General features: G+C 37.1%; 1 long non-coding RNA gene across 1 annotated transcript; it reads right to left on the bottom strand.

Moving 5' to 3' along the window:
• Positions 1–3,403: 3,403 nt before the first annotated feature.
• Positions 3,404–6,356, bottom strand: LOC129011787 (uncharacterized). The gene is made up of 3 exons (XR_008493439.2): positions 6,264–6,356; positions 5,532–5,567; positions 3,404–3,819 (listed from the first exon to the last, which is right to left on the bottom strand). It is a non-coding gene; the product is annotated as an uncharacterized LOC129011787 (long non-coding RNA).
• Positions 6,357–6,936: the final 580 nt, after the last annotated feature.

Below are 6,936 nucleotides of genomic sequence, written 5' to 3'. Positions count from 1 at the left end.
TATTACTCTTCCGTACTACCACTTTCCCAGGTTACAAATTGTTCCCGTATATTTGTACCCCAAAGTCAAATTTGCAGATAACTATCTTCTAAGGTATTTAATGACCAAGTGCCTTTTAATCTATGGAACCCAAAAGCAAAAAGGAAGAGTATCAGAAGTTTCCAAACTCAAAAGACGAAAGCTGCCCAGCATTTTACATATCATACGCAGGTTTTTCCTAAACAGCTCCCCGCCACAACATTTTTTTTTCATAAAATCCTAAAAGAATTTGTACTGTTTCTATGCAGATTTATGCAATTCAATTTTTGTTAGTAATAGTGCTATATTGAATTGAAAAAAATCTCATTTGCAATTACCTTTAAATTATACTATGTAATTTGAAGTTCCCAATATGGAACATGTTATCATTCATGTATATATATTTCTCATTTTAATAATGTGGGATTTTTCAGATGACCTTTATTTTTGTAGATGCAGAAAAGGAAAACCTACCGTTTCACGGACCACAAGAAAGGCTATAAGAAACTTAACTGATAACCTGTGTATATTTACACAGACCATGTGACAGATACCCAACCATATAAAGAATACTATGATTCTGTTTCATTATATGTAGAAAGCAAGTATGCATACACAAATGTGTATTTGCAGATATAATGTGAGAATCCATATAAATGTACATTATTATTTTCGGGAAAAAAACTTGAACAAATATATCAAACTTCACCAATTGATATAACCAAATACATACTTCACAAAGGATAAATTTGTTTCATTACTGGAAATATGGGAATAATACCAATCCCATATATATCAGGTTTCAATTGCCACAATAATGCCTAGTAACAACCTCAAAAGCTCAGTGATAAGCAAAAATAAGTGCTGTTGTTCAGGTGTCTGGGATCAAATGGGAGCCTGTTAGGCTATTGGATCTCTTGATCTTGGCTGGGCTTGTTCACCTCTTTGGGGATCCACTGTTTCATTTTCTCCTTAAGAACTTGCAGATAGACTGTTGGCCTATCTAAGCTGGCCTTCTCTCAGAGGACTGGGGTGACTGGACTCTGCTTCATGTTTCTTTTATCCTTCAGCAGGCTAGCTTGAGCACATTCTTAGATGAGCCAAAAAGAAGAGTTTTTGAAGCTGGGCAACTGGCATGGTCTTGCTCAGAGTCCAAGGGACAGTCACTAGAAAGTTACATTTTAGAGTTATTTGGCAAAGAGTTTTAGTACAGGAAGTGTTGAGGAACTGATGTCATTTTTCCTTCCTTCTTTCTTTCTTTCTTTTTAGAATTTTTGTTGTTGTTGTTGTTGTTGTTGTTAGAAACGGCCTGGCTCTGTTGCCCAGGCTGGAATGCAGTGGTGTGATCACAGCTCACTGCAGCTTTGACCTCTTGGACTCAAGCAATCCTCCTGCCTCAGGCTCATGGGTATGTGGGACCACAGGTAAGTGCCATCATACTTGGCTTTTTTTTTTTTTTTTTTTTTTTTAGCGATAAGGCCTCACCGTTGTCCAAGGTGTTGAACTTCTGGGCTCAAAACGATCCTCCCACTTCTGCCTCCCAAAGTGCTGGGATTATAGGTATGAGCCATTGCACCCAACCTCATTTTTCCATCTACCAAAATGTGAAAGAACTTTCAAGCAGCTCTTGAGAGCATTCCAGATAGGATAATCTTTAGGGATTTCATTTGTAGCAGAACTATAAACTTGAAACCATGTAAATAGAGAATTTCTAAAAGATAGTGCTAACATGGTTATAAATCACACTATGTGGCAGAAACCAGTAGTTGCCTCCTAATACCCATTCTTCCCCTTTTTCCTTAGAAACAAAACCATAGGCAATTTGTTCAGCTAAAGGGACAAGTTACCTAGGCTCCCTTTCAGGTAGAAATAATTGATGAAATGTCATTGAAACTCTTAAAGGAATGTTAGGAAAACTTCCTAGGGAGTGGGTATGAGCCCTTTGTTCTTCTTTTCTTCTTTATTTTAGCCTTGCAATTCTAGGTCTGAATTTATTCTACCTGGAATAAATAGGTGAGTACCAGTAGGTATCTAGGATCGTTATGGAAAAGCAAAAGGTGAGAAAGACGCTGATTCCCTGATGAACATGGATCCACCAGGCCAGCTTTAGATGGAATGATACAGAATTTTCTAAATGTGAAAGAATATATATATTTATATTTTAGCAATTACTTTAAGTTCTTTTCCCTCAAAATTGCATGCAATTTCTAACTGATAGGAAATGGAAATTTCATCACCCTCTGCCTCCAGATAAGGCTTCCTATTTTTCTCATAGATTCCCTCCAGTGTAATCCTAACAGAGCAAACAGAGTGAGCCTGTTAAAACATAAGTCAAATCATGTCATGTTTCTGCTCAAAACCTTGAAATGGCTTCAGTCTGCAATGACATATAGGGTCCCACATGTCTCAGTGACCCCCTTATTACTTCTCTTATGTCATTTGTATGACTTCGTCAATCACTATATTCCAATTATGCTGGCCTAGCTGATGTTTCTTGAATATGCGAGATATCTTCCCCACTTAGGGCTTTTGCTCTAGCTATTCCCCAGTCTTAGAATGGTCTTCTCCAAGGTATCTGTTGACTTATTCCCTTGCCTCCTTCAAGTCTGCTTGAATGCCACCTTCCTTATTATGCTTATTCTAACCCTCAGGTTTATTTTAACCACCTTCCATCATCTTTCCCTGGTATTTTCTTTCTCCCTCAAACCAACTCAATTTTTTTCATATCATTAATCACTTATATAGAGATCATTTTATAATTTATTGGTCTATCACTTTATTGTGTGACCCAATAAGTGACTCTAACCAGGGATCAAGAAATATAAATACTAAACAAGGATCATGAAAGGTATTATCTAGGCAGAGCAATACAGCCAAAACCACTGAGGAGGTTTGAGACATCCACCGACTCATTTTCTCCTTAAGAACTTGCAGTGATGTCATACCAATTCTTCTTTAGTATACTTCTTTTAGAGATTTTCCCTACTTAGTTCTATTTATGTTTTTATAAAAACACACTGTTAAACATTAATACAAGTGTTAGAAAAGTATACCTTTCATTACTTAGAGAAAATAATCAAAGAAAACAGTACATATTGTCTAAGAAATATTAAAATAGTATAGAAATACAGAACAAAGCATTAAATATGATCAAAAATGTAAAATGATATATTAATTATAATAAGTAAAAATTTGCAAAATTGTCTTATTAAAAGGAATCATTGGACTTCTGCTTCTGGGAAGATGAAGTCAATGTGATTTTCCCTATTCCTCTGCTAAGCACAACTAAAAACTCTGGAAATTATATGTCGAACAATTTTTTTAAATTTGTTTATTATTTACTTATGTATTTATTTATCTTTTGAGATGGAATCTCATTCTGTCACCCAGGCTGGAGTGCAGTGGTGCAATCTCGGGTCACTGTAGACTTTGCCTCCCGGGTTCAAGTGATTCTCTTGTCTTAGTCTCCCAAGCACCTGGGACTACAGGCATGCGCCACCACGTCCAGCTAATTTTTGTATTTTTAGTAGAGATGGGGTTTCACGGATATTGGTCAGGCTGGTCTCAAACCCCTGACCTCAAGTGAGTCACTGCCTTGACCTCCCAAAGTGCTGAGATTATAGGCATGAGCCACTGCACCTGGTTTGTAGAACAAAATTTAAAGAGACTCTGAAATATAGTAAGAAGGTGGAATGGCTAGGAATGACATAGTGATTAGTTTTCTGGGTCTTCTTTCTGCTCATATAATCCAAGCTTGGTGAAAGCCACTAATCCAGAACAAAAAGGTGGATGTAGATTTTTCTGGAAAAAAAAAAAAACAACGGTTAATGTCTGCTCTTCCTAGCTAAAGTACAAGGCAAGGGGCAGTCTAGAAAGAAAACGTTTTGTTTGTAACTTCTCTGCCAGCTAAACGCCATAGAGAAAACTGTGGCCAACTCATACCCACACCAGCAAAGGCCAAGTGAAAAGTCTAGACTTTCACACTCAGGAGGTAGTAATGAGGCACCCTGATACCTGAGCCAGGGTAGTATAAGAGAAGACCAAATCAGCTTTCGGGAACTTCATTTCTGCTAACTGGGAATGAGGCCCCTATGATGGTGTCAGTAGAAACTACATGTGGATCTTGAAGATCCACCCCCTATGTAACAGTAAACAGATAGCCTTCTCCTCCCTGGGGGTCATATGGGAGGAGGCCTACTGGAGAGTAAGAACTTTCATTGTAATCCAGTGGTATGAGGTCATATCAACTGATGTCAGTAAAGATCACGTGGAAGCTGTAACTCACACATAAAACAATAATGAGGGGGCTTCCCACTTGGGTGTCAATGGAGGGTGAGAAGCCTATACCTCTACTTCCACCTGGCTGTAAAGATGTAGCACCCCACCCTTTCCTTGCCAGAGAAGTAACAGAAAGTCAAGATAAGATCCAGAGACTCATAATATAGTATGAAAATGCTCCGGTTTCAGGAGATTATGCATCATACAAAGAAATGAGGAAGTCTCAAATTGAGTAAAAAGACAATAGATGCCAGTAGCAAGATGATAGAAATTTAGAGTCATCTGACAAAGATTTTTAAACAGCCAAGATAAATATGCATCAACAGTCAACTGCGAGCATTCTTAAACGAAAACATAGAAAGCCTGAACAAAGAAATAGAAAGTCTAAGCTAAGAGAGAGATCCAAATGGTTTAATGGATGGGCTTAAGAGCAGAATGAAGGTAATAGGGAGAAGAAATCAGTGAACTTGAAGATTAAACAGTAGATATCACCCAATCTTAACAAGAGAGAGAAAAAAATAGACTGAAAAAAAATTGAACAGCAACTCAGAAATCTGTGGAACTCTAACAAAAGATATGACATTTATGTCTTTAGAATTTCATAGGAGAAAAAAAGTGCAGGGCTGAAAAAACACTCAGAAGAAAAAAATAGTGGCTAAAAACTTCCTAAGTTTGACAAAAGCCGTAAAGCTACATATTTAAGATACTGAGTGAACCCAAAACAAGATAAACTTAAAGAAATTCACATCAAGAAACAGCTTAATGAAACTTTTGAAAAACCCAAAATAAAGAAAAACATCTCAAAAGCACCAGAAGAAAAGAGATACTTTATCTAAGGAAGAAAAACAATTGGAATGACAGCAAATTTCTCATTCAAACCCATGGAGGCCTGAAGAAAGTGGCAAAACATTTTTAAACTACTGAAACAAAACAAAACAAAAAAAACTGTGACCCAGAATCCTATATCTAGTAAAATACATCCTTCGGGAATGAAGGGGAAATCAAGACACTCATAAATGAATAATAGTAAAATAAGTTGACATCCCAAAACATACCCTAAAAAATGGCAAAAGGAAATTTTCTAAGTAAAAGAAAACAATAAAGGATGGAATCTTGGAACTTTAGGAAGGAAAAGAAAAATATGAGTAAATACAATAGGCTTCCTTCTCTTGAGTTTCTAAATTATGTTTAACAGCTGAAACAAAAATTATAACAAGGCAGGGATGTCCACTCACAGCTCTTGTTCAGTATGTTGCTAGATGATCTAGCCACTGCAATAAAGCAAGATAAGGGGGAGAAAATGTATTCAGATCAAAAAGGAAGAGATGAAACTGTTCCTACTTGCACATGACATCTAGAAATTCCCAAGAAATCTCCAAAAATATCTTAGAACTAATAAGTGAGTTAAGCAACTTGTAAAGTAAACATACAAAACTCCATTGCATTTATATATACTAGCAACAAATACATGGACACTGAAATAAGAATATAATGCCATTTACAACAACTCAAAGAAAGAGATAAATACTTAAGAGCCATAAACGATTAAATGGGACATAGAAGGTACACACTTAAATGCTGAAGAGTTTAGTATAGTCCTAAATACAAATACAACCATGAATATCTATATAGATATATAGTGGCATTACATAAATTTTGTTTAAGTAACACTAATTCCAAGAGATTGCCACAAAAGAGGGCATGTGCCAGGTGAACATCCAAGATAATTTGGGAAACTCTCAATATTATACTTCCGTCTTTTAAAATTGGTCCTCATATGAGCAAATCAGAGCTTTATAAAATTCTGTAGTAAAATCCCACTTTAATGCATTCCAGCATTTTTGATCTCAGAACGTTTTTTCCAATTAATTCTGAGAGCCCAGGTTAAGCTGTTCAAGACTGATCTGTTGAGGGCTGGCCTTTGAAAGAAGAATTTGTCCCAGAGTTGTTGTGATAATACAACTCACCAAAGGCAAGGCTTAGAATCCAACCCTCTGTCTCCATCATGCCAGGCAGGGATTGCTGAAAACAATCACGAACAAATATGTGACTCCTGTCAATCGCTTGCCTCTCCCCACAACTGTGAACACACAATTAGAATCCCAGGCATCTGATCAAGCCAGGGGAAAGGCTAGCCTCTTCCCCAAACCCAAATGCTGAGCTGGCAGGATGGGATCCAGGTAAGGTTCCTGCCTGGCTTGTTTCCACACACCAGCTCTTGATCATGCAAGGGGCAGGGCAAAACTTCCTTAATCAAATAATATAAGGGCCCTGTTGCCTAAGGTTGGCTCTGACCCATATATATTTCTGGTGGTAACCTAGAATACACTGGGCAAAAGGAGCCTAAATGCTGCTTCTCCTTTGTCTCCCTGCGTTTCTTCCAAGAAACCCTGCTTCAGTAGGTCTGGCCACTTCCTCTGATTTGTGCTTTTAAAATTTCAGCTCAGATTTACAGATGGGCAAGTTCTTTAAATTTTTCAAGAATAATTTTTGTGTATAAAAGTTTTTGTAGAATAGAAAAATATGTAAACCTTCTTAATTCATTTTACAAAATAAGACTTTTGTTTATCATCCCCAACAGATATTCACCCTCACTATCTCCAGTCTAGGAATTCACTCAGCAAACTCCTCCACTTCATT

The sequence above is a fragment of the Pongo pygmaeus genome, chromosome 14 (assembly GCF_028885625.2).
Source record: "Pongo pygmaeus isolate AG05252 chromosome 14, NHGRI_mPonPyg2-v2.0_pri, whole genome shotgun sequence".
Classification (NCBI taxonomy): Eukaryota; Metazoa; Chordata; class Mammalia; order Primates; family Hominidae; genus Pongo; species Pongo pygmaeus.
The sequence above is the reverse complement of the archived record's forward strand: the minus strand, read 5'-3'. Positions and strand labels throughout refer to the sequence as shown.